The sequence below is a fragment of the Camellia sinensis genome, chromosome 6 (assembly GCF_055761805.1).
Source record: "Camellia sinensis isolate YWXY chromosome 6, ASM5576180v1, whole genome shotgun sequence".
Taxonomy (NCBI): domain Eukaryota; kingdom Viridiplantae; phylum Streptophyta; class Magnoliopsida; order Ericales; family Theaceae; genus Camellia; species Camellia sinensis.
The window spans coordinates 134,905,265-134,922,466 of record NC_138966.1 but is presented as its reverse complement, the minus strand read 5'-3'; the positions used below and the strand labels follow the sequence as shown (position 1 = coordinate 134,922,466).

Sequence of the window (17,202 nt, the reverse complement as noted above, 5' to 3'; positions counted from 1 at the left end):
GAAAGAAGTTGGCTTTTGTTGGCTGTAATGGGTTGGGGTGTTTAGGATTTTACTTGTTAGGTGTGTTTTGTCACGGCATTGCCAAAGGGGGAGATTGTTAGGTTTTATTTTTGGCAATCCCGTTTGACAAAACTCCTTTCAGTTGTATTTATTTTCGCACCTTTTATTTCAGTGAGGCTATGAGTGTTTAGATGCGAATCCAACCCGAATTGTGCTTTTCAGAGAAGTTTGTGATGCTAATGCTTTCAAGATTGCCACTTCGCTGATTATGACAAGGATCGAGCTGCTTGTCCGCTCGAGCGGAGAATCCCTGGTTCTAGCAGTTTTGGTCGCCTGCAAAAGTACTGAGATGTGTGATTTCGCGCTCGAGCGGGTTCTCTAGCGCTCAAGCGGACCTCTGTTATATCACGCGCATATTTTGCTGAAGACGCTCGAGCGGGCTGTTAGGCGCTCGAGCGGAGATCGCGGGACAGATTCTATAAATTCGCGTGTTGGGTCAGATTTTAGGATTACGACTCCAGATCTTCTTTTTGGGTTTTAGGGTTTATATCTGGGGATACTTTGTGAGTTTTCTTTGATGTTTTGATTGAGTATTCAACTCATGTTTTAAAGAGTATACATCAAAGGTTTTGTTTGTTCTACAAAAGAGAGAGTTGTTCTTCGGTGGATTCTGAAGAATTCGAGCCTGAAGCTTTGGTGGATTCCAGGGTGGCTCATCGTAATGACAGTTCCGAGGTGAAGACGGGTTGGAAGAGGCACATAGAGGTTGGTTCAATTAGGCGTGGATTCGCTAGGTAATTGAGAGTATACCTGTGTAATTCCTTTAAATCTTCTTAGTGGAATGTTTTGTGGTTGTTGCCCGTGGTTTTTTTATCACAATTGGAGGTGTCCAATTGTGGTTTTTTCCACGTAAAATCGTTGTGTCTCTTTGTCTTGATTGTTTGATTGGGATTGTTATATTCTGCTTAAAATTGATACATAATCACAAATCAACATCTAGGGGATTTCTAGATTTTTCAATCTTCATCAGCAACCTTTAATCTATTGCTTACATAAATATTTCTCCTTTGGTTTGACTATATTATATATCAACAATGTGTTCATGTGAGATGTTCCAACTAAGATTGTGTGGTTGTGGAAGAATATACCATTGTTACACTTTTGTATTTACTAACCTATTTTGTTGGCGGTTCTTGTTTAAGATTTTATTATGTTTGACTATATATTATATATCAACTGTGTTCATATGAGATGTTCCAACTAAGATTGTGTGGTAGTTGGAGAATATATACCATTGTGGCAATTTTGTATTTACTAACCCCTATTTTGTTGGCAGTCCTTATTTAAGATTTTATTATGAGTATATATGGTGTGCCAAAACATTTGTGGAAGTCAAAATTTGGTATTAGACTAGTCTCACATCCTCGTCATAAGCCACCCAAGCTTGATCTAAATACTTCAAGGGCTACTACATCATTCAACATCAATTGATTTCAATTGATTTTGAGTTAGATGTTTTAACATAGTATCAAAATTGAATCTTGAGTTGTCTCTTTAAGCTTCCGATCAAGTCTAGTCTCTCACCTCTTATTTCTCAATCACTTCCCCATCTTCACAATCAACTTGGTTTAAATGCTCTAGAGGCTATTTCACTCATTTTCAATTGATTTTGAGTTAGATGCTTGAAGATTTAGAAAGCCATCATCAAAACCCATTTCTAATTCAAAATATATTTTCAGAAATTACGATAATCAACTGGACGAATCTTTATATCTCATAAGGAGAGGATATTCGTTTGAATCTTTCCATCTGTATATGAGTGATATTTTATGTATATTTATTGAGACTTTCTTATCCTACTTAGAGAGTTCTTTGTACTTACTATATGTTGTATTTAATAGACTTCCTTGTAATGATAATTTATTGAATTGAATTTTATTGTAATATCATATGAATAAAATAATGAAGCCTAAATTAGGACCCGAAAGACAAATACAATTGAGCCATTGATGATACTGGTCTTTCTTTAGCCACTCTGAACATTAATTACCATCCTATTGCCGTCTTTTGACCTTAACCCAAGTCTTCGATTTGGTGGGTCTCGATATGGGTTTATTTCGGTCATTAATTTTTTGTATTTAATAGACTTTCTTGTAATGATAATTGAATTGAATTTTATTGTAATATCATATGAATAAAATAAGTGTGGTACTACATGCACTAATTAGTGTACTAACTAGTGTACCAATACTAGTTATGACATTATTATTGACCTCACTTTTTATATAAATTACAAATACTAAAAACATCTTAAATTATGTCACATCATTAATTGATATACTAGTTAGTATACTAATTGGTGCATAACATTATTCATAAAATAATGAATAATGCCATATGTACCAATTATTGTATTAACTAATATACTAACTGATGTGACATAATTTTGAATATTTATAATTTGTATAATAGGTGGGATTAGTAATAATGATATAATACTAATTGATATATTAATATATACATTAATTGATATATATATATAGCACCACCGTAAAGAGAATAATGTTATATGTATCAATTAATATACTAACTAGTGTACCAATTGATGATGTGACATAATTTAAGAGGTTTTTAAAATTTGTAAGGTAAATAATGAGTGGAGTCAATAATAATATCATAACTAATGTTAGTATATTAATTAAAACACTAATTAGTATATATAGTACCACCGTCATAAAAATAATGGAGCCCAAATTAGGACCCGAAAGACATGTACAATTGAGCCATCGATGATACTGGTCTTTCTTAGGCCACCCTGAACATTAATTACCTTACCATCGCCGTCTTTTGACCTTCACCCAAGTCTTTGATTGGTGGGTCTCGATTTGGGTTTATTTCGGTCATTAATTTTTTGTATTTAATAGACTTCCTTGTGATAATTTATTGAATTGAATTTTATTGTAATATCATATGAATAAAATAATGGAGCCTAAATTAGGACCCGAGAAACATGTACAATTGAGCCATTGATGATACTGGTCTTTCTTGGGCCACTCTAAACATTAATTACCATCCTATTGCCGTCTTTTGACCTGCACCCAATTCTTCGATTGGTGGGTCTCGATCGGAAGTGGAGATGTTACTGTGCAGTCTACGTAGCAGTGGTTGTTGTATAGTAAAATGGACTCATTTTAGAATTCTTTTTGATAATTTGAACTGTTCACATTTTAGAATATATCAAGTAGAAGATGCTTGCAAAAAATCATATTAATCGAATGTCATTTACACATTCATCCGCTTACATTTTTATCTACAAAAATAAATAATAATTGTGATTTAAAGTATTAAAATGAATACAAATGTTAGTAGATGAATAAGTAAACGACATCCGATTAACCTGATTTTTTACAAACATGTTCTACTTGAAATATTTTAAAATGTGAACAGTTCGAATTATCAAAATGGGCCCTAAAATGGGCCCATTTCGTCACACAGCAGCTGTTGCTACGCAGGTCGCGCAGCAGCATCCAAAATTCTGTCTCGATATGGGTTTATTTCGGTCATTAATTTTTAGGCTCCGTTTATTTTAATGTAAAATATTTTATATATAAAAAATATTTTTTGTAAATTAATTTTACATAAAAAATATTTTTATTTTTATTTTTATTTTTCGGCATTTAGTTAACATTTGAAACAAAAATATGCTATTACTTAAAAAAGAAATTTTGGTTCAATAAAATGCGATTTATGATTTTTTAGTGAGCCAAGATATTTATTTGAAAAGGATAAATGTGTTGGAAAGGTAGAGAGTGAAAGCCAACTTTATAAAAATTGACTTACAAAATTTTAGAAGGTAAGTCATTTTTGAGAAAATGATGCAAACCTTCTTAAAAAAAATGTTTTACTTGTTTTTTGTTCAACGAAACAACGGAAAATGAATAAAATATTTTTGATAAAAATATTTTACGTCAAAACAAATGGAGCCTTATTGTCTTTTAATGGATTATTAGAAAAATTATTTAAAAAAAAAAAATAGGATTGCCCTTATAATAAAATAAAATTTTAATTTTATTAATTTAAATTTAATTTTTTTTAATTTTTTTTCAATCTAAATCATATGTTAATTTTTGTTAAGTAAATATGATGAAAAATAATATTTTAATTATTAAACTTAACAAAAAAAATATTTTAGGCATTTTATGTACACCTATATTAAATTTAATTATTAAAATACTCTTTTTTCATCAGTTTTTACTCAATGAAAATAAGAAAATGATTGAAAACAAATCAAAATATCAAGATTTAAATTGACAAATATTAAAAATTCATAATTTATTTTGTTATAATAGTTAAACTTTTTTAATAATTTCTTCTACATTATTTATATAAAAATTCAAGTTAATCAAATTGATCATAATTCAAATAATGTTGAGTATAAAATTAATATAATTAAAAGGATATAAGTGAATTTTTAAACAATAATTTGCTGCAAATCGGACTCAAAGTCACGCTACAATTAATGGTACATTGGAATTATTTCTAAGAGAGGGATGCGGTGGTCTTTCTAGGTCCACCACCACCACAGTCAACATTCCATTCCATCCTATTGCCCGAGTCTTTCAGCTGCCGTTTGGCAAGTGGGTTGGGTTTGGATGAAGATTAAAAAAAGTATAAAAATATAAATAGATTAAATAATGTCATATTTAAATTATAATTATTTTATTTTTTTAAAAAAAAATAAAATAAAAAATAAAAATTCTTTTCAAACGAAACTAATTTAGTCAGGTTAAATTTGTCAAAAAATTAAAAAATCAAACAAAAAAAGTTCTTTTCAAACGAAATGGCCACTGTATCAACAAACTTTTATCTTTTAACGGTTCACATTTTAAGAAAATAAATAATATTAAATAACAATTTTTTTTTTTGGGGGAAAAAGGTCTAGGAAATTTCATTTTATAATGTTATATACTACCTTGATGAAATAATCAATTCATCCATTACCCAAAAAATCATGTCAAAGTGGCTTACTATCCTCTGCACTGCCCTTGTGTGGTGTTGCTATTTCTGCAGTATCCCTGCTGCCACTTCTACGGCACATAACGAGACAGATAGAGTTGCATTGCTCGCCTTCAAGGCTGCAATTGTTGAAGACCCATTTGGTGCCCTTTCTTCCTGGAATCATTCACTCCACTACTCACAACAAGAAATGTCACTTTTGGCTACCAAAACATTGGTCGCCAAAAGTTCAATATTTGGTCGTTGAAACGATTTAGCGACTAAAATATTTTTTTGCCAAGCTTGTCGCCTTTACCCTGTCGGCGATAGTATTGGCGACTAAACTTTGTTTGGTCGCCGAAAGTGACTATATTTAGCTACTAAATTTAGTTTAGTCTGCAAATGTTATGTTTCCGCCACTAAAACCTTTAGTCGCCGAATGAGGCTTTTTGGCTACTAAGTTGGTTTGGTCGGGGAAAGTTCACTTTTAGCTACTAAATAATTGGTCGCCGAAAGTAATCATTTGGCTACGAAACATTATTTAGTCGGCAAAAGGTGTTTTCGGCGACTAAAGTTTAGTCACTAAAAGTGCTACCATAAAATGAGAATGACTATTATAGACCAAACATTTTGGTCACCAATAGAATACATATTTTTAGCGACTAAGTAATTTTGGTCGTTGTTACTTTTGTCCACTAAAAGTTTCGTAGCCAAATGCCTCTTAACATCACTTTTTGCCACCAAATGTTTTAGTGGCCAAATGATGCCATTTTTTTTTCTGTGACTAAAAAATTTAGTGGCCAATAGTTTCTTTCGAATCATTCTCAGTTGTTTTAGCTACTAATTATTTGGTCGCTAAAACTTTTTTGGTTATGTTTTTTCTACTAAATTCTTAGTCACCAAAACATTTGATTACGTATTTAGCTACCAAAATATTTGGTGGCCAAATACTTTAACGTGTTTTTTTTTTTTTTTTTTTTCTAAAAAAAAATTTCTAAACAACCTTTATACATTATTAATACAACTTGTACCCTGTATGAACAATATAATCCATCAACACTAAATATGTTATCAAACATTCAACCACGTGTACACATTTTAGTTCCAACCATCCAAATAATTAATATTAAACGTCCAATTATATATATTACAAATTCCATAACAACCAAGTCTAATCCAATGTCAATAATTTAATTCCATACATAATACAGGAATAACCAAATTAATTGTACACCTACAACTTCTATACCACAACAAAAATTATATTCTGTACTGCCCCAAAACTATTTTGCACCATGCCAACTTAGCTGATATTTACCACACCAAAAAAGTATTTTGTACAAACCACTATCTATACGGATAGAGATATAAAAACAATGCCCTCCCGTACTTGTCAAAAAAAACATATCTACATTTGTATGTCCAAAAACTTTTGCAAAAAAACAAAAACATCATTAGTTTGGTGCGTATAGAGGCACTTCTGGACGACATATATATATTGTAATAATTTCAAACATTAAAAGACAAGGACAATAATAGCTATTAACTAATGAAAGACATCCAGACATGGACCCATCATGAGTTCTTGTTTTAGCTTTTTAATCTCTAAATCTAAGTAAAAAATAGTAGTTAAATGTGAAAGTAAACTTAGTAGGTATTACCAAATTACAGAAATTATGTTTGTACTTACCATTTCATCCAAAAATTATTTGTTATAAAAATGTAAGAGGACCCATCATTACAGTTTGTCTGGTATCCATAAAACTCAATACTGGCCCTACAATAAAGAAACCTGAATTAAGCAAATTGTAAAGGCAAGAAGATTGTGTTGGTTAGCATGAAGATGGTGTTTTCACTATGCTTATGCTTTTGTGACCTCCATGAAGCTTCCCGTTACGTTAAAACAGTGCTTTTGTGACCTCCATGGATGGAAATTGGTGTGTACTTTGCCTTCATGAAAGATTCTAATTTATTCGATATAATCATAGAAGGTTTGGAAACGCTTTCCTTAAAGAAGAAACTAAGTCAACAATGTAATGAAATCATAATACTACTCATTTCTATTTGAGTAATTAGTGGGTTTATAGAGGTTACGTATTCTTCTATTTGTGAATGAGTAATGCCTTGGGTTCTTTACAGGCTTATGGGGACAAGAGCTGAAAAAGATTATGCTTAACTATTCTTCCATAACACCATCTAATTTTGAATAATTATCTTCAATACTTAGCTTCTTTAGTCCTAAGTTCCCTGAACTATTGCTGAGGAATTATCCTCCCATCAGCCAAATCTTGAAGCCATGTTATATGAACTGTCTACTATTCTCAACTATTGTTGCACATTTTGTAGTGGTAATAGTTAAACTCATCAAATACACAATTGCGCTTAAACCTTAGCTGAACTTTACAAATTCATTATTTGAATTTCCAACCGATTAGGTCAACAGGATATATCCTTCGTCACATTTAGTTCTTGCAAAATGGTGCCCCCCGAACCCCTTTTTTCGACTAAGTATATGACATTTTCAACCCTAACTCCCAACGTACGTGTCCTACTTACATACCGTCTATCCATACATGTGACATTTATCACCAAGAAGCTTCCCGTTACGAAAAAATAGTGGCTCGGGGGCTGTTTTGCACTTTCGCCCCCCGAACCCCTTTTTTCGACTAAGTTTATGACATTTTCAATCCTAACTCCCAACGTACGTGTCCCTGAAAACATACCGTCTGTCCCTACATGTCACATTTATCACCGGAAAGCTTCCCGTTATGAAAAAACAGTGGTTCGGGGGCTGTTTTGCATTTTCAGCCCCCGAACCTCTTTTTTCGACTAAGTATATGACATTTTCAACCCTAACTCCCAACGTACGTGTCCTACTTACATACCGTCTATCCCTACATGTCACATTTATCACCGGGAAGCTTCCCGTTACGAAAACATAGTGGCTCGGGGGCTGTTTTGCATTTTCGCCCCACGAACCCCTTTTTTTCGACTAAGTTTATGACATTTTCGACTAAGTTTTTGCATTACAGTCATACGGAACTTTGACCTTCATCTTTAGAGCTCTCTATACAAATTGGTAGCTACAATTATCATCCTAAAAACGTTACTATCTTTGCTTCTAATTATAGCTCCTAGAAGGAACCCCCTTTGATAGGTCGGTAGTCTGTAAAGCAAAATGTTGGATAAAATCTGCCATTACTTAGTTGTTACTTCGGTATAGCAGCTATTATTAAAATATAGGCAACATATTCACAATCAAAATAAACAAAATAAAAATGAATATGCACATATTTAGCACCCAAAAAAAAAATACAAAATTATTAAGATATAGGCAACATATTCACAATCAAAATGAAAAACACGACAAGAATAGCAAGTAAATAATTGTATATCATTGCATTCTAATGGGTATACATTCTTTAAACAAAAAGAACTAAGCTTGTTCCAGCTATTTGAATGTCGTAATGTGCAGAGCAATTTTCTAGGAATTTACAATCACAGATACACCATGACAAGGAGTTTCACTCTACAATTTATTATAGAATTATAAGTTACATTCACATCTACTTATCACTGCATTGCCCACCCATTTTTTTGTAAAATAATCTCTATAATATTGTAGTCTATACACCAAAACTAATGAGTTGCCAAATTCAGTTGCAAGAAAATAAATATAATGCTTCAAAAGAAAACAAATTATAAAATTGTGACTTTCACACCAAAACAAATTATAAGATTATATATAAACAAATCCAGATGACAGTGTTACTCAAATTTTTTGAAAAGAATGTGAGATTAATTAAATTTACAACAACAAATGCCCTGTAAATTCACACAGCCTAACAACAAACTCTTAAAATTTATCAAGTAACAGAAACAGAACTAATCGTGGCCAACGTTCAGGGAAATAGATTTTTTTTTTAAAATTTTTAAATTCAATTTGAACATCACACTTAAATATATGAGGTATAAAACAGATCCAACAATCACATCATACCAGAATGTTAGCACCAATACTAGTTCCAACAGCAAATAGAGGAGCCTTGGCATATTCATGATGAAGATAATGAATAACTTCACTTTTGTGAATCCAACAAGTTAAAGTTGAGTTTTTGCCCTTTAAAATAATCCCACAAGATGTATAAATAGGTCCCTTACTAATCCTAGTTTAATCCTTAAAGTGAACCTTCAATTCAAATTCAACAAAAAATAAGACAAACAATCCCAACCAATTTCATTACAATTTTTGATTCACAAATTGAATGTTGCATATTTATATTCTCAACTTCATCCTTAAGTCATTGAATAGGGTACTCTGAAAAATGGAAATATAATTGCAGTGAAGAAACTAGCAATATAATTCAGCAATATTCTACTAGATGATGATTTCCAACCCAAAATAGCTGATTTTGGATTGGCAAGGCTTCTACCTGAGGAACAAAGTCATCTTAGCACCAGATTTTCCGGGACCTTGTAAGCATGAAACCAACCATTTCTTAGCTTATTAATCCCTATGTTCAATGTTGAGTTTCAAATCTTTTAATGGTTTGCATATCTGATATTCCATATCTTTGAAAAGATACCTAAAAGAACAATATTGAGGCTATTTTGTGGGTGACATACATCCGTAATTTTTGTGAGTGACATAATGGATTGTATTAGAGGCTATTTTGATTCCTAATTGAAATTAAACCAGTGATATGTTTTCATGTAATAAATCTAGTACTTCTAGTAAAATATTTGAAACCATTGAATGATAACTAACTACTTTCTCATGCAACAGGGGTTATACAGCACCAGAATATGCCATCCATGGACAGTTGTCTGAGAAGGTTGATACGTATAGCTTCGGTGTTGTTGTCCTTGAAATCATAAGTGGCCAAAAGTGTAATGAAACGAAGGTCGAATCTGCTGAATTGTTCAACAACTTTTCATCTTAAAACACAAACAACTTAAAAGTACAGAACTTGTTCATCTTAAAAAAAATCCTATGCATCACAAAAATTCAGCAGATTACTATGCATCACAAACCAATTTTCAAACAGAGCATTAGTATCAATAGATTGCTCCAACAGATTACTATCAAGCAGATTAAAATTGCCAGCAAAAAATTGCTCAACCATCTGCATCAATCTTGCCAGAAGAAAATTGCTCCAGCAGATTACTATCGAGTACATTAGTATCAATAAAAACAATTAACAAAAATCCACAAAAGTACACAATTAAAATTGCTCCAGCAGATCATTCCTATCTATCACAAATCAATTGTGAAACAGTTGGTGAGCAAACTAGAGATGCTTTGGGGTCCACATATACTTAAACAATTCATTTCTACATGTCACGGACCAAATGCCGAACAGTTGGTGAGCAAAATAAATATAGATGTGAACAAAAAACAACTTGAAGAAATCTGGCCTGGCAAGATTGAACAATCCAATTCAAAATCAACATAAACAACAAATTTGAGCAGATTTTTTTGAAAACAATTAAAAACATGTTTTTCTATTTAAAAATGTTGCCAAATAAAAATAAAAACAAACACAAACTTTGCCATCAAAATCTTGCAAGGAACAAAGAAGATTACTTGCAATTTATGTTGAATTTTTGTTTGGAGAACAAACTGATGAGGAGAATAAAGAGAGAGAGAGAGAGAGAGAAAGAGAGAGAGAGAGAGAGAGCCATTGTATTGAAGAATAAAAAATAGTTTTTTAATATCTAGACAGACTTCAACCCTCGCTAGATGCAACGAGGCTTCCGTACTGCTGCTATTCTGTATAACTGGGGCAATGCTCCAATGGTGGATTGACGGTGGTGCTCGTGTGCAATGGCGGTGATGCTCCTGTACCTGACGACGATGGAGACAAAGGCGAGAGAGAGAGCTAGAGGAGGGCAGAGGCGTGAGAGAGTGAGAATGAGAAAGAGAGAGTGACAGAGTGAGAGACAGATCTGTATTTTTAAAACCTTATTTTCATTGCCGACCAAGTTTTGTAGTCGCCAATAATAAATAAAGACGTTTTTCCCTCCGAAATCTGAAGTCTAATTTTTAAATTTTTTAATTATAATCGCCGACTAAAATTTAGTTGGTAAAAGTAAATTAATATCGACTAAATTAATTTTAGTAGCTAAAGATCATACATTTAGGGACCAAAATTTTTTAGTCGCCTTTAGGGTAATTTTTTAGCGACTAAGTCATTTTTAGTCGCCTATTGAGTAACTTTTTGGCTACTAATTGTATTTTAGTAGCCTGTTGGGCTATTTTTAGCGACTAATTGTTTTTTTGTCGCTGATTGGGTCATTGTTTAGCTACTAAGTAATTTTTAGTCACCTATTGAGTAACTTTTTAGCTACTAATTGTATTTTAGTCGCCTATTGGGCTATTTTTAGCGACTAACTATTTTTTAGTCGTTGATTGGGTCATTTTTTAGCTACTAATTATGTTTTAGTCGCCAATAAGTGATAAACGGCTACTAAAAATTTTAGTAGCTAAAATATGGAACATTGCTGACCAATTCAAATTTTTGTCGCCAAAGGGCTGACTTTTGGCGACTAAATTAATTTTTGTAGCTAAATTTTGTCGCCAAAAATGTAATTTCTTGTAGTGCCAAAGTACTGCCACTGGGACGGAATTTTTGTAGTCGTCTGCATCCTGATAGAGTTATTGGGCTACCCTAATGTCCCAAGGCCTGGTTGGATCGCTCTCACCTCATATAGGAAACCTTTCCTTCCTCAAAAGTATTGTTCTTCAAAAACAATAGCTTCCACGGTCCAATCCCACAAGAGATGGGTCGCTTGTTTCGGCTACAAAAATTAGAATTCAGCAACAATTCGTTTGGCGGTGGAATACCCAACAACCTTTCTCGCTGCTCAAAACTTGAATGGCTGAACTTGGTCGACAACAACCTAGCTGGAATCATCCCAGCCGAGTTGGGCTCTTTGTCAAGGCTTGGAACTTTAGCCTTGAGTAAAAACAAGCTTTCAGGAACCATCCCTCCTTTCATTGGAAACCTCTCATCTCTTTCCATTCTCTCTTTATCAGAATGTAATTTGCATGGGAAGATTCCGGCGGAACTTACTAGGCTTCAAGGCCTGATACGTGTCTGGTTAAGGGGGAATAACCTATCTGGCAAGGTTCCAGCTGGCCTTTACAATATCTCCACCATCATTTTGTTATCAGTAAGTGTTAACCTACTTGAAGGAAATATTCCTCCTGATATAGGCTCCACACTTCCTTATCTCAAGTTTCTTTATTTTTCGCAAAATTTGTTTACTGGAACACTTCCTACTTCACTGTCAAACGCTTCAGAACTTGAAAATATATTCTTCCCTGCAAATGATTTCAGCGGGACAATGCCGAGAGATCTTGGAAAACTTCTGGGTCTTCGACGGATAGGTGTTTTCCAAAATCGGTTGCAGGATGACCTCACTTTTATTTCATCTCTAACAAATTGCACCAGTTTACAATTTATTGGTGCGGGTTACAATCTTTTTAGAGGTTCATTGCCTGACTCCATAGCTAATCTCTCCATATATCTTAGCTGGATAGATTTGAGGTTTAATCAAATACATGGAAGCATTCCTTCAGGCATCGGGAACCTCCTCAACCTCACTGTCTTATCTATGGCAGTGACCAATCTTGTTGGCCCTATTCCATCCTCCATCGGCAGACTTCATAAGCTGCAAGTTCTGATGTTAGACCAGAACAAATTCACAGAACTTCCATCTTCGATTGGTAATTTGACTTCGTTGATTACTCTCAACTTGGGAGAAAACAACATCCATGGAAGCATACCTCCCACTTTGGGCAACTGTCATAGCTTGTTGGAATTAGACCTTTATAAAAATAATTTCAATGGTTCAATACCCCCTGAAATTATGAGTCTCTCCTCCATTTCAACATCCCTCACGTTAGATCACAATGCACTAACCGGTTTTCTTCCATCAGAAATCGGGTCTTTGAAAATCCTTGCAAACATGGATGTGTCCTATAATAAATTATCAGGACCCATACCAAACACTCTAAGCAATTGTTTGAGTCTGGAATGGCTTCACTTGGAGGTTAATTCATTTGTGGGAGAGATACCTCAAGGTTTAAGATTGATGAGGGGTTTAAGAGTGTTGGATCTTTCACACAACAATTTGTCGGGCATGATCCCAAGTTATCTAGGTGAGCTTCAACTAGATATGTTGAATTTGTCTTTTAATATGCTACATGGACAAGTTCCAATACAAGGAGTGTTTCAAAATGGGAGTACAGTTTCAATTGTTGGAAATAATGAGCTATGTGGAGGTATTGCAGAATTAGACCTTCCTCCTTGTCCATCCTCCAAATCAAGAAAGAATAAGCTATCGCACAGGATGAAAGTTATCCTAGTGGTGGTTGGTCTTGTGATATTTTTATCTTTGTTTGTTAGTTTCTTTATATTTTTTCAACGACATCATATTTCAAAAAAGAAGACCTCTAGCATGCCATCAATCAAACAACAATTTTTGAGGGTGTCTTATGCAGAGCTTCTCAAAGCCACCAATGGATTCTCAGAGGCTAATCTAATTGGTGTTGGGAGCTATGCTTCAGTTTACAAAGGGATTCTTGATCACGTTCAGATGGTTGTTGCAGTGAAAGTGCTCAATCTTGAGACTAGAGGAGCTTCTAAGAGCTTCATGTCAGAATGCAAGGCACTAAGAGCCATAAGACATCGAAATCTATTGAAAATTTTGTGTGTTTGTTCCAGTGTGGATTTCCATGGTAATGAATTCAAAGCTCTGGTATATGAATTTATGGCCAATGGAAACTTGGGCAATTGGTTGCATCAAGTCAGTGTTGGAGACAATGAGCAACTAGAAGATCCTAGAAATCTTAAACTAATCCAGAAGATGGGCATTTCCATTGATATTGACTCTGCACTTGAGTATCTTCATTGTGGTTGTGAGTCAACAATTATTCATGGTGATCTAAAACCAAGCAATGTTCTTTTGGATGATGAGATGATAGTCCATATTGGAGATTTCGGGTTAGCGAAAATTATTTCTACCGTTTCAAGTGATGTGGCACAAGGTCAAAGCAATTCAATTGCGATAAGGAACCATCGGCTTTGTTGCTCCAGGTACAAAATCTTTTCTATTTCCTCGGGAGTAGAAAAATTGAGCTTGCAATAGGAAAAGTAATATATATATATATACACACACATACTTATATATACACCTTGCATGGTAGAATAATTTCAGCATAAACAACCATACAAAAAACCATGGCTTCCTACAAAATAGTGGGCACCTGCAAGGATTTTTTTTAATACATTTTCTATGTCATTTTTGAATGCTCCCAATGTGTGCTTCCACCTCCTCACTGTTAGCAAACTAGAGTTAATCCTCTATACCTCCTCCTCTGTTTTTCTTCTTCTTCTTCTTCTTCTTTTTTTTTATTTTATTTTTATTTATTTTTAAATTTTTTTCAGAACAAAAAAAGGAAAAAGAAAAAGAAAATCTTCTTTATTTAATTCTAGTATGAAAGTTATCTACTAGTGGAAAGAATTATTATAGCACTTTGCAACCAAAGTATTTTCCAAAATCTTACTAAATTCTTGGAAGCTGTTATAGTTGATTTTGACATACCTTTCCAATGCAAGACTAATGTCTGTTTGCTTTCAATGAAAAATATAATTAAACTATGTCATTCTTAACAATGATCTCACTCAGTCACACGCACGCACCAACCAGAAAACTTGAAATTAAGGCCATTATACAACATTAAAATTGCCTTAAGAAAATTATTAAATACATTTTTTATTGGGATTACAATTATGTCAACTAACCAGATTGACTTTCACACTAACATTAGAAACATTTTGCAGAGTATGGCATGGGTGACATGGCTTCCACACTAGGGGATGTATACAGTTTTGGAATTCTTTTATTGGGGATGTTTACAGGTAAGAAACCAACTGACGATATGTTTAAGGATCATCTGAATCTACATAACTTCGTTAAGAATGCTTTGCCTGAACGAGTGATGGAGATTGTGGATCCCTACATCCTATTGGAGCATAAAACAACAAGGTGGATTAAAGACTGCATGGTTTCCATTCTAAGAATTGGAGTTGCATGTTCAATGGAATCACCAAGAGATCGAGTGGAAATGGGGAGTGTTATTAGTGAATTGCATAACATCAAAAATACTTACTTGAATGAAGGGTTGAACCAAGAATGAAGGGTTGAACCAAGACTGGAAAGTAGGAAGAGATTTTGCAACATGAAAACCTTAAGGTGTGTATCATACCTGCTTGAGCTATGCATATGCATATCAAAATGGAAAATGCTATATAGAAATGGACTTTTATTACTAGACAAAAAACATAGATTCCATGTATATTTATTAATGTAGACTCCATTAACTTTGTGTCTAGTGGTAACAAAATTTACTGAAAATTTTGTTTATATATACCATTACTGTACCAGATTACTTCGTTCCCTCAGCTCCCTGTTTTTTTTTTTTTTTTGACACAAACCCCAATAGGTCCTACTTTTGGGACTGATTACCCATTAAATTTTATTGATAAATTTATTAGTCTCTCTTGTTTTATGAATAAATTTACAGTGATAAATTTATTAGTCAAGATTTGTAGATAAATAAGTCTAGTTAATAGGACTTATTGGTATGTGTTTTTTCTCTTTTTCTTTTTCTTTTCTTTTTTTCCTAAGTGAACTAAAGCATGTTTTTGCTTTTGCTGCTCAAGGTTACTTCCAAGGTCCTCCAGTAATGGTTTCCTCTACAAGACTACAAGTGGTGGCTTTAGTATCTTCATCAACAATTTTAATCTATATTTAATCTAATGCTTGAATAAAAAAGCTGTCACTTTTCTCCTTTGGTTAGATTGTATTATACAAAAATGTGTTCATGTGAAATGTCCCCAACTAAGATTGTATGACTAGAATTACTGTCTGTATCCCTTTAAAATTATCAGTTTGTTGTATGTCTTTTTCTTGAAATTGCATGTCTTATATGGCTCTTACTCTTTAGTCATTGTTAAATTGTTGTTCAAAATTGACATTTGGAGATCAACCTTCTTTGCTTTTTTAATATTCGAGTATTTACTCTATCTAAGGTTCTTCATCCATCCAAAAAATAAAATAAAAACTTGGATAATTTACACTTTCCACCCTTCAATTTTTACCTTAATTTTATTTTGGTTCATCAACTTTTAATTGTAAATATTAAACTCCTAGATTTCAGCCCGAGTTTTAACATAGTTTTTCCGTAATCTCATTGTTTAAAATTTGAGTGAAAATTGAAATATGAATAGCCAAGATGGAATTTGAGTCAAAGTTATAGATTTAATGTCTAATTTTTCTTTTTCATATTTGTTTTCTTTAATGCCCTAAAAATGTACTCATGTGACCAATGCTTGTGCACTTTTGCCTGTTTTTTAAACTATGAATGATGGAAGAATTACATTGAAACAATGGTTGAAGTTTAAAATCTTAATTAGTGAGTAAAAGATAAGAGACTAAAGTAAAATTCGAATGATAATTTGAAAGAAGAAAAATATAATTTACCCAAATAAATAAATTTAAGGGCACAATAATATCTAAGTCAAAAAGCATAATATAAATTCAAGTCCAAATCCTACCAACCATAAAATTATTCAAAAAGGATAATATAGTCTCACGTGATATTCAAGAAATTGTTCTAAAAACACTACATAGAATATAATAAGAAGAAAAAAATTAAATATATATTTTTTAATTTCAAAACTTAAAATACTTTAAAATTTTGAAAATTTTTATGGATTTGTATCATATGGACCTTTGGTTATGAATTTTATGTATTTAGTTATGTTCTGACACATAATAAGGTTAATTATGACATTATTTTAGTTATGATTTGTAATGTCGTTGGTTATGACATTTTTTTAGTTATGATTGAAAAATAATTTAATTATATATCTCATGTAATGTTTGGTTATAACTCTCTCTTTTTTTCTTTTTTCTTTTTTACTATCGTAGTATAATTGATACACATTTGTGATACACGTGTCATGTTAATTGTTCAAGGAAAGTTTTTTAACGAATTTTTTTTTTTTTTTTTTTTTTTTTGTGAAACTGATTTAACCAACTTGACTCATAATATTGAATTTAAATTATATTTATCTTACTAAAATAGTAATAAATAAATTGGAGTCGATTCATACATGAATCCCAAAATGAATC

General features: G+C 32.7%; 1 pseudogene; it reads left to right on the top strand.

Annotated features, from left to right (window-relative positions):
• Nucleotides 1–11,955: 11,955 nt before the first annotated feature.
• On the top strand, nucleotides 11,956–15,432 carry LOC114288066 (putative LRR receptor-like serine/threonine-protein kinase At3g47570; annotated as a pseudogene).
• Nucleotides 15,433–17,202: the final 1,770 nt, after the last annotated feature.